The 17,767-nt window shown below is 42.1% G+C and overlaps 1 long non-coding RNA gene across 1 annotated transcript; it reads right to left on the reverse strand.

The window, feature by feature from the left end:
* Positions 1 to 6,749: 6,749 nt before the first annotated feature.
* On the reverse strand, positions 6,750 to 9,979 carry LOC120745251. The gene is made up of 3 exons (XR_005698596.1): positions 9,924 to 9,979; positions 9,788 to 9,841; positions 6,750 to 7,113 (listed from the first exon to the last, which is right to left on the reverse strand). It is a non-coding gene; the product is annotated as an uncharacterized LOC120745251 (long non-coding RNA).
* Positions 9,980 to 17,767: the final 7,788 nt, after the last annotated feature.

Consider the following 17,767-nt stretch of genomic DNA (forward strand, 5'->3'; position numbering starts at 1 on the left):
CTTATTGGTGCAGTACTCCACACCAGCCCTGTATAACTTTGCCTTTTTCAGCTTTAACATGACAATACCCTTGTGTATAAAGCCTGTTCCCTAAAATGTGGGTTTTCTTATGTTAGTGTGGGAAAGAAATGACTGGCCTGACCTGAGTTCAATGACATGCAACTCCTTTAGGATGACCTTAAAACTCTGAAGGCTATCCAGACCGATTAGCCCTGTTTAATGTTCATGGTTTTAAATTATTTATATATTTCTTTTACATATGGAGTAATGTGTTCTGATTTTTGCCAGATATATGTAGGATATTCTACTAAAACAGATAACAACTTGGAATCAGTATAATAAGGAAAGGCATGAAATGTTTTTTTATGATGATTCAGAAACTCACGCTGCATCCTGTGCATGTATTTCTATGACGTTAGAGTAAAAACAAGAAAATGTAAATCAAGTACGCACCTGTCCCTCTGTCTCCACGGTCTCCTACGCTTCCCTGAAAGGTAAAACGAACAAGGAACAAAACTCAGTGAGTAAATCCCAGCGGGGGTGGAAAGAGGGAATGAATGGAGAGTACGGTTTGTAGGAAGATGTTTCTTTATCTAACTGTAAACAGGTAAAATCACCTTCTGTCCTTTCTCGCCTTTCATGCCCTTCTCCCTGCTGCACCCTGCAGGGGAAAGTAAATATGATGAAAGAGGAAGTTTTTATGATTGGCAGAGGATATAAATATAACCAGCAGTAGGTGCTTTATTTCTTGAGTCACCGATAACAGAACTAACAGGACAAGCAGGAATAACAAAACACCACTCAACGGTGGGTAATTCCCTCTGCGTTTAATCAGGTCAAGAGACATTTTCAGAAACAATGTCTTTACCCACATCCTACTGACAGGGTCCTTGCAGACTCCTGCAGAATAACTTTTTTCCTGTTGTTCCCATTTTTTAAGACTTCAATCAATTTGTTCCAAATGATGTGACACCATTATTTTCTATTTTGAGTAGTGCTTTCTAAAAATACAAATGTTTTAGAGACCCGTTCAGTGGTGTCAGGATATCATCTCTGCTTTCTGCAGGTGGTAAACCTTCAGCTTGCACTGGGGTGGTTTGCATCTGACTATAAACATTGAGAATTATCATCTCCAAGTCTGAGGGCCATGGTTCTCCACAAGAAAAGTGTGGAGTGAAATTTGTCTGGGTTAGGGATAAGTTGCTGCCCCAAGAGTTATGTATCTGCTTCATGAGTGAGGGAAGAAAAGAGCAGACACTGGGAGACTGATTGGTGAGGCATCTGCTGTAATACAGACACTGCACTGTTCTGCTGTGGTGAAGAGAGAGCTGGGGTTTGAAAGTGAAGCTTTCAGTTATGGCTCATTCTACATCTCCACCCTCATCTGAGCCACCACCTCAGGGTAGTAAATGAAAGAATAAGACTGCAGCACAACTTTGTCCAAAGCATGTTTATGCTCATGCTCAAGAGTGAGGGTTCTGAGCTTGGCCATTCGGGAGGAACTCAAAGTACAACTGGTATTCCTTCACATCAAAAGGAGCCAGCTGAAGTGATTAGGGCAGGAAGCCTACTGGATGTCTCCGAAGGCATGTCCTGGAGGAGGTCTCAGTGTAGATCCAGGACATCAAGGTTCAAGGTTACTTTATTTATACCTGTAGGTAAATTTGCTTTACAGAAAATGATAGCATTAGTTTTGCTATTATTTTTGCTTCTTGCAGTAAATTACTCTTTAGTCTGTATTCTGTTTATGTTTAATATGCTGGTAACATGAAGGCTAAAAATGATTAAGATGGACTAATAAGGCCCCATGCTGATACGTCGTGCCCTCCTTCCCAGACCTTTTCATGCTACTGCCACCTAATACCAAATATTAAATACAAGAAATAAAAAGTGCCAACTAAGAAATTTTGATCATGTTTTCTACAACCAGCACAAGATGTGTCAGCAGTTAAGCAGAGAAGCCCAGACCCTCCCTCTCGCCCAGCCACCTCCTCTAGCTTATCTGAGGGACACCAAGGCGTTCCCAGGCCAGCCGAGAGATATAATCTCTCCAGCGTGTCCTTGGTTCTGCCTCGGGGCATCCTCCCGGTGGGACATGCCCAGAAGACCTCACCCAGAGGCATCCTAGTCAGATTGCCCGAACCACCTCAACCTGGCTCCTTTTAATCTGGAGGAGCAGCAGCTCTACTCTGAGGACATCATGGTGGTGCTATAGTTGCTGCCCTCATAGGAAGAGGGTGTTAATCTGGTGGGGGACCTGAGTAGTTTGCAGATGTGTTGAAAAAGAAAAGTATTTTTAACTTTCAGCCAAATTTACGAGTGGAGCGACAACCTTCCAACTTTCATTTTGAATTAGATCTCAACAATATTAAGACATGTGGTTTTACTGCTATGGTAGTTTTTTCCCTCCGTTTATTCTACTCCAACATAAATGAGAAACTGCTACCACCCATGAGATAACAGAAGCCTTAAGCCTTAAGCACACACACAAACACTAGCAGCCCCTGAGCCTTGACACTAAATAATACCCAACAACGTTCATGTCGAACACAACAAAACTCTGACAACACAGACAAGGGAACTCCCCAACTTAGCTATTCAAACCGCACCTCCGTCCACACACAGACACATGAAAGTGATTCTAAATAGGAAAGTATTTAACTAGCTACTTATTCTGACCATACAACTGACAAAAGGATTGTTTGTCTGTTTTCACTGACTCAGAGTTTTCATCATTTATGAAGGACTTCAAAGCCTGAACTGAATTTGAATTTTGAGTCAGCACTCTCTGGTAGCTAATGTGTTATGTTTTTGTTTACAAGTGAAAGTGTGTCTGGTCTTTTTAGGCATACAAAAGGTCACAAGTTACAGTCGCTATACCTTTATTTTATATTACTATTGTAATGCAGTTTGACTGGTGAGTTAAAGAACTCACCTTCTCCCCATCAGGTCCCGTCTCACCTTTGGGCCCCTGTTAAAAAAAATCAATTAAACACACAACTAAATAATATATCTTGATATTAAAGGTCTGTTGGTCAGTTCTGAAAATTATCAAAATGTGTGGAAGACGTTTGGAAGAATGACTAAACACTAAACTAACACAAATAGAATGATTAGCACAATACTTAAGTCAATATTTAACTATAACTGCTTTTATTAGTTAATACAGTAATCCTGACTGCAAACCGCCTGGTAACACACTCCAATTGTTTTGGTTCACTAGGAGGCTGCGTGGAAGACACCGAACTGTCTGCAAAAACTCACTATTTGCTGACTTTTGGTGGCACTTTTTTCAAGTTTCACTACTGCTCTTTTTGAGTAGTTGGCAAGTGTTTGCAGACAGGTTGGGTCTTCAAAACAAACTACTGGCAAACTGTGGTAATTTGCTGACAAATCAAGTGTAAGGAGGTTTTTGGTGCAGCAAAACAATGCAATGTTTGAGTATTTCTTAAAAGACTGAAAGATAGAAGAGAGAAATCCTTGAAGATGTTGAACACAGAGATATATGCGTGCACACAACTGTTTGGGCCTGGAGGACCTTTGCTCCTGGTTTTCCTGGTATTTCAGCATATCCTTGTTCTCCTTGGGCTCCCTGTTGAACAAATAAAAAAAAAAAGCAACTGAAAATTAAATAGGCTTGCGCTGTGCAGATATTTATTCTATCATTTCTGCTGTTTTTACAATTATATTAAAAACAGCTAAAGAAATCTTAAGCTATTGCCTATATGGTAACTTTGAATAGACGATGATGAGATATGAAATCAAACAATTGGTCACTTAACGATATTATTTACATTACAGTAATCAGTCAAAAGTCTTTCATCAGAATAAATCAACAGTCTTACTGAAACTGACTCAGTCATTCAGAAATCACATTCATGTCAAGACTAAAACAAGTGATGGGGGGAAAAAATCTGCATTTCTCTGAATAAATATCTTGTGGAGTGCCACAAGGGTCTATGCTGGGGTTTCTTGTTGTTTTCTCTGAATTTGAAGGAAATCCATCAACCACTTACATTTCTATATGCCAAAATGTATATCAGGTATGCTGCGCTTAAAGCAATGTTTGGTTTTGAAAAGTTCTCTGAACACCAACTTTGAAATAATTACTCAGGATTAACTGATAGAATCCACTGTAATGAACAAATGTAAAAGCACTGTATGGTCAGTCACCAGTTTACTGAGCTTCTCATCTCTCTGTCAACCTCTTCTCCAGATGTTTCCAGATATGTAACTCTGGATTAAAGTATATTAGAGACACATAAAAATACATTAAGTTTGCCTGTTGGATCTATTAGCTATAATCCAAACTAACAGTGTGTTTGTTATTTGCTTTTTTACTATTAGCGATATCCTCTTTCATAGTTTCACTGTTAAGGTCACATGGGTTTCATTGACTGGATTCATGCCAAAATAATCTGCTGATTGAGCTTTGGGAAAATTCTTACTTATTCAGTAGAACAGCTGCTTAAAGTTGTACAGTGTTATGTTTTAATGAAAACCGCTAGCTTCACTTCCACTTCTGGATTTTCCCTGACTTGCAATTTGCTGATCTATGGACAGTTTCCATAACTTAGATCAGCTGAACTGAGAAAGAATAAAAAAAAAAAAATCAGTCCACTGCTAAGTATCTATTCTGTGCATCCAGTAAATAGCTTGAATGTACTCAGATTCAATATATTTTTGTAACTAATTGTTAGGTTTGATATTTCCCAGGATTATAAATAATCTCACCGCATTCATCTGTAACTGTTTGATGTTTTCTGCTTTCAATTTCTATTTCTTAAATAAAATGCAGCCCTATTATTCATATTATCTTCATGGATAAAAACAGATATGAATTTGTTTATGTCTAGCAATATGTTTCACTTCCCTTTGGTATCTCCCAGAAAATTAAAAAAAAACACTGGCACATAAAGGCTAAATGCAACTGCTAAAGTTCCCCTAAGCCTACAGAGACCATAGATTTCACACAACATTAGTTTGACATTTACATGGGACTGGCCAAAGAGTGGTAAGACAATGAATAACAACGAAGCAGCAGATGTCGCGATAACCAAAGGGTCTGTCCCTATTACTCAATTTAAACCCATGTGTAACTTTGGCTTTTTGGCTTCTCAGACCAGATAACCCAGGTGGTCATAACTAGGGTACTTTCTCAGTAATTTGTTTCTGTTATGGGAAAACTACTTTTACAAACTGGCTATGAAGATTTGTGTTTTGTTTTTGATGAAAGGTTATATGTATTTAGTTTACTGATTGTCAGTGTAGGTTCTTAGTCATCCAGGACATGGTAGTCTCGAGTGCCTAAAAAGAAACCAACTGGACTTTTTTAGGTTTGTGAGGATGTTTCTCCTCTCATCCAAGAGGCTGTTTTAAAGTTCCAGGGATTTAAGCTGCATTCCAGATTCCAGATATCTTGGAAGTCGGGAGTGGCATCACTCCAGAGTTAGAGCGTTCCAAGATAAACAGAATTTGTTTTGACTGTCAGCAAGCTAGAGCCATTCAGGTATCACTAGAAATAAAGCATAATATGTATTCTCTATGCTTAAAAAACACATTTGTGGATAGAACCTGATCACTGCTCTGCATAGGACTTATTTAATGAGTGAAAAATACACAAGAGTTGGAGTACAGAATAAAAGTTTGCAGTTTTACTATTGTTTACACTCAGTGCTGCCATGTTGGTATGCTCCATCTTTTCAATTGGGAACTTTGTTCCACAATTCTAACCCGACTTCCAAGTTATTCAGGAGCGGGTTAGAATTAACACAGTATGCAGTATTAACCTCCAGTGGGAACTGGAAGTGGTCTTCAGGGTTGTTGACACATTAATAATCATCTGAGATGTCACATGAGTCAAGGAGTGAAAAAAGCACTGGGTCATTCGGTCACTGAGTTGTGTGAAAGTGTGAAATCTTTGTAAGATGTTGCCCAACTCCATCATAGAGGGATCTCGAGACTGGACTGTAGGTGACTGACAGCTGGTGTCGTAAGTCATCACCTTTGTTAAGTGATTGTCACCCCACCTTCCAAAATGAAAACTTTGGCACTGGCAACATGACATTCTAAAAAATAATAAGTTGTTCTTAAGACAATGTTGCCAATGTTCTTATAATTCTTACCTGTTGTATTTCACTAACATTACATGGACAAAAGCACTGGGGCAGCTGCATAATAGATGTACAGGAACTGCTTGGCCATCGAAGTCCGTACCATGAAGTTCAGTTTTTGTGCTACTGTTTAAGCCAGAGGGGGTTTGGAACTCTTACTTTAATTTATCGCACAATGCGCCTCAGTATTCAGAAACCCTGCTCTGTAATTTGAACAGTGATCTTCCACGCCATGTCTGAATTGCTGCCGTTCTTTAAGCAATAACAACACTTAAAATTTATCACTGAATATCAAGAAGGTAAGATTTTCGCAAAATGGCTTCTTTTTTAACCATTACTGCATGGCTTGGTGCTAAATTTGTGCACCTTGTGGAAATGGGACTAAAAATACCTGAATTCAGGGGTGGTCTTTTTTGTTCATATAGCGTGCATTTTGGATCCTTTCTTACATTTAATGATTGATAAAAATTGTGGGGCATTGGGAATAAACTGTATTTCAGCTCCTGCAGTGGGGCATTCCAGAAAAAGTCTGAGAACCACTCGTGACAGGCAGGGACCTGAGATCACTGGACTAGAAAGACTGGACTGGCCTGTAAGTAAAACACACGTGCAAAAGTAACTCTTTTGCTCATGGGAAAATCCTCCAGTTTAAGGGAACAAAAGAAGAACTGGAATGGGCGTGATTTATTGTGGGAATTGTCACAAGAACTGTTGTATGTTTGTAAATAATGAAAGGAACCAAACACGGAAATGGACTGTGGGAGAAAAAGGAAAAACTGAAAGTGAGTTTTTGAGTTAATTGACTGGGCTTTCCTAAGTTTGATCAATTGAAAATGTATGTGTTTTTCATGATTGGTGTTTCAAGACATTTAAGTGGTTATGGGTATCTAAATTTTGCAATTTGTCTTTCCCACCTTGTATTATAACTGTGACGCCACTCACTCACCCCAGCACCCACTCTGCCTCGAGGTCCTCTGATGCCACCATCGCCTTTACTCCCCTGCCAAGGAAGAGCAGGTAATAACAGGTTAAAGGAAGAAAACACAAAATAGACACTAGAGCCCAGTTTGTGTCTGGATGACAATAACCTATAAAGTTTCATGACTGTAACTTCCACAGTTCACATTTCAGTATCATGTTAACAACAACCTGTCCTGACACTTAAGCACCATTCAGTGTATAGAAACCACCTTTGGGGCTAATTCCTGGTACAGTAGGTGACTTTAGGATCTATTTTTCCAATGACTTTTACAAAGGAGTCATATGGTGAAAGAAACATTGGTGGTCCAGGGTATATGCTACAGCTGTGTGTTGCTGTTAAGGCCACAGTATTGCAGAACTACAGTAAAAAAGAAGGTTTTCACTGGAATTTTACAGTCCTTTGAAAAAAGGTACACATTTACTGCTTCCATAGGAATTAACTACGGAAATCCAAATCAAATCCACTTGATTAGCTGATCATCAGCAAGTGTGAACATTTATAAAAAGCATACATTTTTTTCTGGAGCATTTAGGTGTGCATTAACACAATACCATGCAGTGCTCAAAGAAACTGCAAAAAAACCCAAGAGCTACATCTGAGATCCTAAAGTCCTCAGCAAACTGTCAAAGTTGACGACAGTCCAATAAGAAAAAAAAAAGGGGGGAGGTGATGATTTGAGCTTGTTTTCGAGCCTGGGCGCTTCAAAATTATTGAGTTGAACATGATTTCCTGTGTATGCCAAAGTATTCTAGAGTCAGAATCAGAATTCATTATTTTATAAGATCAATAACTAAACTAAATAAATAATACCATATATGAAAGTTGTAAAATACAACAAAATGACTCTAATAGATATAAATAGCCCTAATTATAAATATTCCAGTATATTACACAAATTAAACATATATGGTTGACATTTAGGTTCCCATCTTATCACACTGTACTTTGTTTTGTTTTTTGTAGAGAATGTACAATGGGTGTACAACTATTGCAGTGTGTACTTGTGCTTTACATGGATGAGTTGTACAGAGATGCACAGGCAGGAATGATTTCCTGCGTCGTTCAGTAGTGCATTGGGGTAATCTCCGTGTCTCTCTTGTTACTGGCCAAGATGTCATGGAGTGTATGGGCGGTACTGTCCAGCATTGTCCTTGTCTTGTACAGCCGCCTCTCTGAAACCACCTCATGAGAGTCCATCCCCACAACGGTACTTGCCCTGTGGACCAGTTTATCCGGTCTTTAAGTCTGACATCATTAGCCGTGTCTGTGCCCAAACTCTGCCGCAGGTCCCTAAGTCAAACGATCACTGCGGCATCACTGAGAGTTGAAAAACTGTCTAAATTCTTTCATCTGTAATAATATGATCCGTGTGGCTGCTTTACCAGGTGTAACAATTAAGTTTAACACCCAGGCATCCATGAAAACAGAATTTATTAAATTCAACAGCGTTAGAAGTTAGCTTGCTAGTTTGCGTCTAAATATAATATACCATGTTCTGACTTAGAGATTTCTGAAAAAAAAATTAAGACGTACACCTCTGCTATCACGTCCAACATAAATGAAGACAAAATACTAAACAGCAGTGACGTTTGTAGGGTTGCTGAAGTTGGGCTAGCTGGTATATAATGATGTGCTACGACACTAGCGACACAGCTATGTTAGCATAATATAAACACAGTGAAGCTGGAGGATGAACGCTAACTTTTTTCCACTCAATAGTGAGGGATCCTGATTGTTAGGGACAAATGCAATTGCATGGCAGGATGTAAACGGACCAAACTTCAGTCAAGAGAAAAACTGAGATAATCCATCCAAAATGCGAGGTTAATCATTAATTTATTGCTCTGCAGGTGGGGGAGAGACATAAGAGAGGTGGAGAATAAACTTAACCTGGGTGTCTGTTGTCTTGTGTAGTCTGGGAGACCCTCAATCCCAACCATGTGAGACCATCTGTCTGGCAGCTAAAGCTTGGTCAAATGTCAATCATGAAACAGGACAATGCTGCCTAGCACAGCAGTAACTCTACAACACAATGAACGAAAAAGAAAAGAATTGAGGTGTTGCAATGGTGCAGTCAAAGTCCGGACTTGAAACTGACTGAAATGATGTGGACCTTAAGAATGCTGTACATAAACACAACGATATGAGAGACTTCTAGTCATACAGAAAACCATTAATTCTGGTTATTTCTGCTAAAGATAGCTCTAAAATCTGTTGACATGTGTTTAGTTTTTCACGAAATTGCGTAGTACTTCATCAGGAAAATGAGTCATGTCATGAGTCATTTTGAGGAATAATCAGAGACCCTGCAACATGTTTTGAAAGTTAGACAACACTGAATAGTCCAGACTCGTTTTATGACTCACAAAAAATTCTGCTATTCATGCAATTAGTATAAAACAAAGAGACACTGACTCAGAAAATACCAGGAAGTAAAGACTAACTTATAACTATGATGTCTACTCCAAACAGTGGGGCACAGACAAAATGAGAAGTTTGCAATTTGAACCAAATTATTTCTGCTTATTTGGTACTTGAGCAGATAGAGCGCAATGTTTTTATTCATGTAGGAATTACATGTTCTGAAGTCGTAGCTCTGTGTTCTCCAATGAAATGACTACTGAGGTTCATGCAATTTCTTAGAAACATGAACTGGATGTTTACAACAAAGCCTTGTTCTGCCTGTGGTTACCTTGGCACCAAATGGCCCCGGTTCTCCCATAAACCCTGGGACTCCTATAGGACCCTGTGAAAACAAAAGGTAGGAGTCAATGGTTGTAGACATAGAAACAGGTGCACAGTTTTTCTTTTACTTCTAATCTACTCACATCTTCTCCAGGGTCACCACCTCGTCCTGGCAAGCCACTGTAACCTTTAGTCCCCTGAAAGAGACCGAAGGAGAGAAGGATATAATCAGACAAAAAGCAAAGATTGTCTATAACTTTTTTGAATATATTGCAAAACGTCATCTAAAATGAAAAGTTTTAATGACTGCTAAAACTACAAAACTCAAAAGGCATATTGAAAGGATGATAAATGTGAAATGGACTGGTTCTTATATAGCACTTTTTCTACTATACTATTTATAAGAAGAAGCATAGAAGAAAAACAAAGAAACACTACTGGTGAAGATGCACATACAGGGAGTGCAGAATTATTAGGCAAATGAGTATTTTGTCCACATCATCCTCTTCATGCATGTTGTCTTACTCCAAGCTGTATAGGCTCGAAAGCCTACTACCAATTAAGCATATTAGGTGATGTGCATCTCTGTAATGAGAAGAGGTGTGGTCTAATGACATCAACACCCTATATCAGGTGTGCATAATTATTAGGCAACGTCCTTTCCTTTGGCAAAATGGGTCAAAAGAAGGACTTGACAGGCGCAGAAAAGTCAAAAATAGTGAGATATCTTGCAGAGGGATGCAGCAGTCTCAAAATTGCAAAGCTTCTGAAGCGTGATCATCGAACAATCAAGCGTTTCATTCAAAACAGTCAACAGGGTCGCAAGAAGCATGTGGAAAAACCAAGGCGCCAAATAACTGCCCATGAACTGAGAAAAGTCAAGCGTGCAGCTGCCAAGATGCCACTTGCCACCAGTTTGGCCATATTTCAGAGCTGCAAGATCACTGGAGTGCCCAAAAGCACAAGGTGTGCAATACTCAGAGACATGGCCAAGGTAAGAAAGGCTGAAAGACGACCACCACTGAACAAGACACACAAGCTGAAACGTCAAGACTGGGCCAAGAAATATCTCAAGACTGGTTTTTCTAAGGTTTTATGGACTGATGAAATGAGAGTGAGTCTTGATGGGCCAGATGGATGGGCCCGTGGCTGGATTGGTAAAGGGCAGAGAGCTCCAGTCCGACTCAGACGCCAGCAAGGTGGAGGTGGAGTACTGGTGTATAGGATAAAGGTCTAATCATCTCTTAGTTTACTCAGATTGCACAGAGTGTATATTTGTTAATAATTTGAATCAGTTTGGATAAGGATAAGTGTAAGATAATGGGGAATTTCAGTTTTTACTTTATAATTTGTTTAGCGTAAGATTTACAGTTAAATTGTATTTTTTCTTGCCTTATTTAATTTTTACGTACTGTTCCTTTAACACACGGTAACTGTGCACGGGGGGAGGGTTCGCGACAGGCAGTGTGGAGCTACGGGGGCTTTAACTAGCTGTGGAGAAAAACAGTTTCTTAACGTGTTTGCAGTGTACTGGAACATTCAAATGGATCACTGTATTTCAAAACTGTGGAAATAAATGTTTGCCTGTTTGTTTTTCGACTACAAGCGGACTTTGTGGATTATGTTCAACTGCACTAAGACACGCGTACGGTCCGACTACCAGCTAGTGCTTCCGCGGTGATATTCGTAAGAAACTGTCTCCTCGCGGCCGCAGTCTTCGGATTGGAAATGTAACTGCAACACATGGACATGAAATACGAGGAGAGGATTCACCAGTCAGCCCTTCAGCACAGAAAGTAAGTGCAATTACTCGTGGACACGGAGGAGATTGGGGAGTATATTAGCAACACAGTGTTATGCTAATTAGCAGCGAACGACCCGCTAACGACTAGCTAACTACACGTGAATAGCTACCCTTTGTGTGTTTCCTGAGGCTATTGGGGCGGTTAGCTGTATTGAGCTCCCAGCTAAGTGGAACAAACTAATGGGAAAATAATGGAAGATGATAAAGATTCAGCAACAGTGGAAAAGCGGAAGGTGAAGCCTACAGCTAAGGCGATGGAGGATGCATTACAAAGGAAAATAGGCTCAAGAAAGGCTAAGCTGGGTCAGCTAACAGAGAAAAAGAATGAGATGCTGCAGTTAATGGAGGATGATGGCAATGTGGAAATAGTTAAAACCAAGTTGTCTACAGAATTTAATCACATCTTTGGAGAGTTTTGTGAACTGAATACATCTGTAAAGGGGCTATTTCAGCAAGCTGTGTCAAGAGAGGACATGGATAATGATCAGCAGCATTGGTTTGAGCCCAAAGCAGATGCAATGAGAAGCTTTGTTGACAATGTGGATGCTTGGATAAAGGAAGTCCATCAACGTACAAAGGAAGCAAAAATGGCTGATGAGAGTGTTCAGCCCACTGACAGCATATCAGTAGCAGCATCTAGGAAGTCTAGAATGTCCAAAAGCAGCACTGGCCAATCTTCAGCATCTTCAGCTCGCTTGAAGGCAGAATTGGAGAAGGCTACACTCTTGGCACAGGCAGCAGCTTTAAAGGAACGGCGAGCTTTGGAGGAGCAAGAAGCTAAACTTAAGGCTGAGAAGGAAGAGCTTGAATTGCGAACTGCTTTAGCAGCAACTGATGCTAAACTTAAGATTTTGCAGAGGTTTGAGGGATCAGATGTGTCACATAGGGATGACAAATCATCTTTCGTCCAAATGCAGCCAGCTGGGGTACAGACTGATCATCACAGAGTGACTATTGAGGATTGTGGTGGTGAGCAAAACAGGATGCCCATCATCCAGCCTCATTCAGCTAACACTGTGCAGGTCAATCAGCCAGTTATCAGAAAGAATTGTTTTTCAGGCAACAGTTCTTCTCACTCAGCGGGCGTAGAAGCTTCACAGACGTTGTTAGCTGTCATGCAAAGACAGAACGACATTGCAGAAGTCCTTGCAACGCAACAAAGACTTTCTACTCTACCTCCTCAGAACATTTCCATCTTTAGTGGGGATCCATTGGAATATAGACTGTTTATCAGAGCCTTTGAGCATGGAGTGGAGTGTAAAACAGAAAGCAGAAAGGATCGTCTTTGCTTCTTGGAGCAATACACTTCTGGAAAGCCCAGGGAGCTAATACGCAGTTGTCTGCACATGGATCCAGAAAAGGGCTACTGTGAAGCAAAAAGGCTCCTGAAAGAGCACTTTGGCAACGAATACAGGATTTCTGTGGCATACATAAACAAGGCTCTAGGCTGGCCTCCAATAAAGGCAGAAGATGGTGAAGCCCTCAGCGCATTGGCACTATTCCTCACCAGCTGTGGGAATGCAATGTCAGACATGGAGTACATGGAGGAGTTGGATAATGTTGCCAACATGCGTGCCATTGTGAATAAGCTACCGTACAACCTCAGGGGAAGGTGGAGGAGTGTCGCCTTTGAAATAGAGGAGACAGAAGCTCGGCGGCCTAAGTTTATGGACCTTGTCAAGTTTATTAACACGCAGGCTAAAGTAGCATTACACCCAGTGTTTGGAGATATAAAAGACAGCAATAAGGCACCAACCAAGTCTCCACCAAATGTCACTTTAGGGAGGAAGAGTGGCAAGACCATTTTTACAACAACAGCCACACCTGTGAACCACTCGGGCAGCATCGATGCAGAGACAAAGGGAGGCAAAAAGGGACTCACTAATCCTATCTCCGCATTCAAAACACCATGTTTGTTTTGCCACAGTGAACATACCATGGCACAATGCAAGAGACTGAGGAAATCTCTACACAAAGAGAAACTAGAATTTCTTCGAGGCAAGGGACTTTGCTTCAGCTGCTTAAAACAGGGCCATATGAGTAGGTCTTGTGAGGAGAAATTGAGCTGTGAGCTCTGTTCACTGACTCATCCAACCGTGTTGCACATGAGGACCAAGGATAAGCCTGCACCAAAGGAGGAGTCACCAGAACATGATGAGAAGCAGTCTGTGAGCAGTGGGTTTGTAGAGACAGCCAATACACTATGCTCTGGTACTGGGGCCGGAGGCGCAGATAGCATCCTTGCTATTGTTCCAGTCCAAGTTAAGGCAAAGAAAGGCGACAAGGCGGCTATCACATATGCTTTCTTAGACCCAGGCAGTACTGCAACGTTTTGTACTGAAAGGCTAATGAATGAGCTTAATCTCAGTGGAAAGAAAATGGACATACTGTTGACAACCATGGGGCAACAGAAAATGGTCAGCAGTCATCTTGTTACAGGCCTAGAGGTTAGCAGCCTAGAAAATTGCAACTTCATTGAGCTGCAGGAGGTGTTTTCTCAGAAGGCAATCCCAGCCGACAAAAGGAACATTCCACTGCAGGCAGACGTGGACAAATGGCCTTATCTAAAGCGGGTGCAAATACCCTACATCGATGCAGAAATAGGTCTGCTAATCGGAACTAATGTACCAAGGGCTATGGAGCCAGAGGAAGTCATTCACAGCATAGACGACGGACCCTATGCAGTAAAAACAAGCCTTGGCTGGACAGTGAATGGGCCGCTGCGGGATGGCAATCGCAGAGCTGCACGGAGCAAAGCAGTAACTATCACATCAAATCGAATATCTGTGGCCAAACTGGATGACCTGTGGAAACAGCAGCTCAAATATGACTTTCCTGAATGCAACCAGGAAGAGCAACTGGAAATGTCTAGGGAAGATCTCCAATTCATGGACAGTGTAACACAGTCTGCCAGGCTGGTTAACGGACATTACTGCATTGGTCTACCTCTTAAGAACAAAGGGATTCAAATGCCCAACAACCGAGTGCTAGCAGAACAGCGCGCCTTAAATTTGAAGAAGAAGCTTCTGAAAAACCCCACATTTCGTGAGGACTATATTGCTTTCATGGAGGATCTGATCTCCAAGGGCTATGCCGCGAAGGTCCCTGACAACGACCTCAAGCGCAGTGATGGAAAGGTTTGGTACATCCCACACCATGGAGTGTACCATCCCAAAAAGCACAAAATGCGTGTTGTATTCGACTGTGGAGCTGCCTATCAGGGGTTCACGTTGAATGGGCAACTACTTCAAGGGCCGAACCTTACCAGTACTCTGATTGGAGTTCTCACAAGATTTCGCCAAGAACCTGTAGCTGTCATGGCCGATGTGGAAGCCATGTTCCACCAGGTAAAGGTTCCACCAGAAGACACAGACCTCTTAAGGTTCTTATGGTGGCCAAATGGAGACATTAACCAACCTCTAGTGGCATACAGGATGGTTGTGCACCTATTTGGCGCAACGTCATCACCAAGCTGTGCCAGCTATGCTCTGAGACGGTGTGCTGAGGACAACAGGGACCAGTTTGACAGTACAGCTATTGAAACCATACTGCAGAACTTTTACGTGGACGACTGCCTGAAGTCAGTTGGCTCTGAGGATGAAGCTGTGTTGCTTTTCCACAATGTGAAAGCGGCCTGTCAAACAGGAGGATTCAGGTTGATGAAGTGGATAAGCAACAGTCGCGTGGTGCTGGCATCCATTCCTGATACTGAAAGGGCAAAGGAAGTTAAAGACCTGGACTTGGATCAGGATGTACTGCCCATAGAGAGAGCACTGGGAGTACAGTGGTGTGTCCAGTCTGATAGCTTCAAATTCCGAATTGCCATTCAGGAGAAAAGGCCCACAAGGAGGAACATTCTTTCTATTGCAAGTTCCATCTATGACCCACTAGGCATCTTGGCGCCAGTGGTTCTGCCGGCTAAAAGGATTTTGCAAGAGTGCTGTAGGCTAAAGATTAGCAGGGATAGCGTCATTCCAGAACATCTTGCTCAGCAGTGGCATGAATGGCTTAACGATTTGGAGTTACTCCGGGAATTTGAAGTTGAGCGATCTTTCAAGCCAGCACATTTTGGAGGCACTTCATTTGCTCAGCTTCATCATTTCTGTGATGCTAGTGAGGAGGCTTATGGTACTGTAACCTATCTGGTGCAGAAAGGCTGGAATGGTCAAGTCCATTGTTCCTTTGTTATGGGGAAGGCAAGAGTTGCGCCACTCAAACACACCACCATTCCACGCCTGGAATTAACAGCAGCAACTATGGCAGGACGAATGGACAGGATGTTAAGGAAAGAGCTACAACTACAGCTTGCAGAGTCGGTGTTTTGGACTGATAGTACAGCAGTGCTAAAGTACATAAACAACGAGACAACAAGGTTCCGCACCTTTGTCGCCAACCGCGTCTCTCAAATCCTAAAAGTGTCCGTGGCTTCTCAATGGCGACACATCAACTCACATCTCAATCCGGCTGATTGTGTCTCAAGAGGACAGAACGTAGGCCTTTTCCTACAGAACCATGTCTGGATTTCTGGACCAGACTTTCTCACGGCACCAAACAGCAGTTGGCCAAAGACTCTTGATCATCTAGAAGCTCTTAACCCAGCAGACCCGGAGATCAAAAAGAATGTGTCCATTAGCACCTTCGCATTAAACAAAGGACCGGATGTACTGCAGCAGTTGATAGAACACTACTCCTCATGGATACGCCTTAAGAAAGCTGTGGCATGGATCCTTAAGGTAAAGAATATCTTGCTGGTTCGAGCCAAAGAACGGCTAGAACAGACTGCTGACACTGCACGAGACATCAGTAAAGCACGGCAAAGTCAAACCCTGACAAACATCAGGTTAAGCCATCGCAAAGAAAACCTCACAGTGGAAGACTTAAAAGAAGCTGAACTTGAGATTATAAGCCACTGCCAAGGACAAAAATTTCAAGAAGAAATCACTGCCCTACTAAAGGGTGAGCCTGTTAAAAGGAGCAGCCACATATACAAGCTCAATCCGCTTCTTCAGGATGGGATCTTGAGAGTTGGGGGAAGGCTCAGTCGCTCAGCCTTGCCGGAAGAGTTCAAACACCCCGTCATTCTGGACAAGAGCTCTAGGGTGTCTGAGCTCATTCTACAAGAAATACACAAGGAGGTGGGTCACAGTGGACGCAACCATGTCCTGTCCAAGCTACGGCAAAGGTTCTGGATTCCCGGAGCCAACAGCGCTATCAGGAAAGTTCTTTCCAGATGCACTGTGTGTCGACGACTGCATGGGATCGTTGGGCAACAACAGATGGCTGACTTGCCACAAAACAGAGTTACACCTGACGAACCGCCATTCACGAGGACAGGAGTAGACTATTTTGGGCCCTTTGAAGTCAAAAGTGGAAGAAGCACTGTGAAGAGATATGGTGTAATCTTCACCTGTTTGGCCATTCGAGCTGTACACTTAGAGGTGGCAGCATCTTTGGATACTGACTCTTACATCAATGCTCTTCGCAGATTTATTGCAAGAAGAGGACAAGTGGTAGAGCTGCGCTCAGATAACGGGACCAATTTTGTCGGTGCAGAACGAGAACTTAGGAAGGCTATTCAAGAGTGGAACACCGGTAAAATAGAAAGCACGTTGACGCAAAAGGGCATTAAGTGGACCTTTAACACTCCAGCTGCTTCTCACCATGGAGGGGTATGGGAACGTTTGATTAAATCGGTCAGAAAAATCCTTGGTGCCACCCTTAAAACTCAGAGTCTGGATGAGGAGAGCCTTCAGACATTTCTTTGTGAAACCGAAGCGATCCTCAACAGTCGGCCTATTACTACACCCTCCAATGACCCTAATGACTTGGAAGCACTCACTCCAAACCATCTCCTGCTCTTAAAAGCGAGGCCATCTCTTCCCCCAGGACTGTTCCAAAGGGAGGACATCTATGCCCGCCGACGATGGAGGCAAGTTCAATATATGGCAGATCTTTTCTGGAAGCGCTGGGTGAGAGAGTATTTGCCTCAGCTTCAGACACGGCAGAAGTGGACACGGGTGTCTAGGAACTTTGTGCCTGGAGACATCGTTTTGCTCGTGGACGAAACAGCACCGAGAAACTCTTGGCTCATTGGTAGAGTCACTCAAGCCATGCCGGATGAACATGGCCTTGTTCGCAGGGTTCGTGTGAAGACCAAGACCAGTGAACTGGATAGACCAATCA

The sequence above is a fragment of the Simochromis diagramma genome, unplaced genomic scaffold (genome assembly GCF_900408965.1).
Source record: "Simochromis diagramma unplaced genomic scaffold, fSimDia1.1 OVJJ01000066.1, whole genome shotgun sequence".
Classification (NCBI taxonomy): Eukaryota; Metazoa; Chordata; class Actinopteri; order Cichliformes; family Cichlidae; genus Simochromis; species Simochromis diagramma.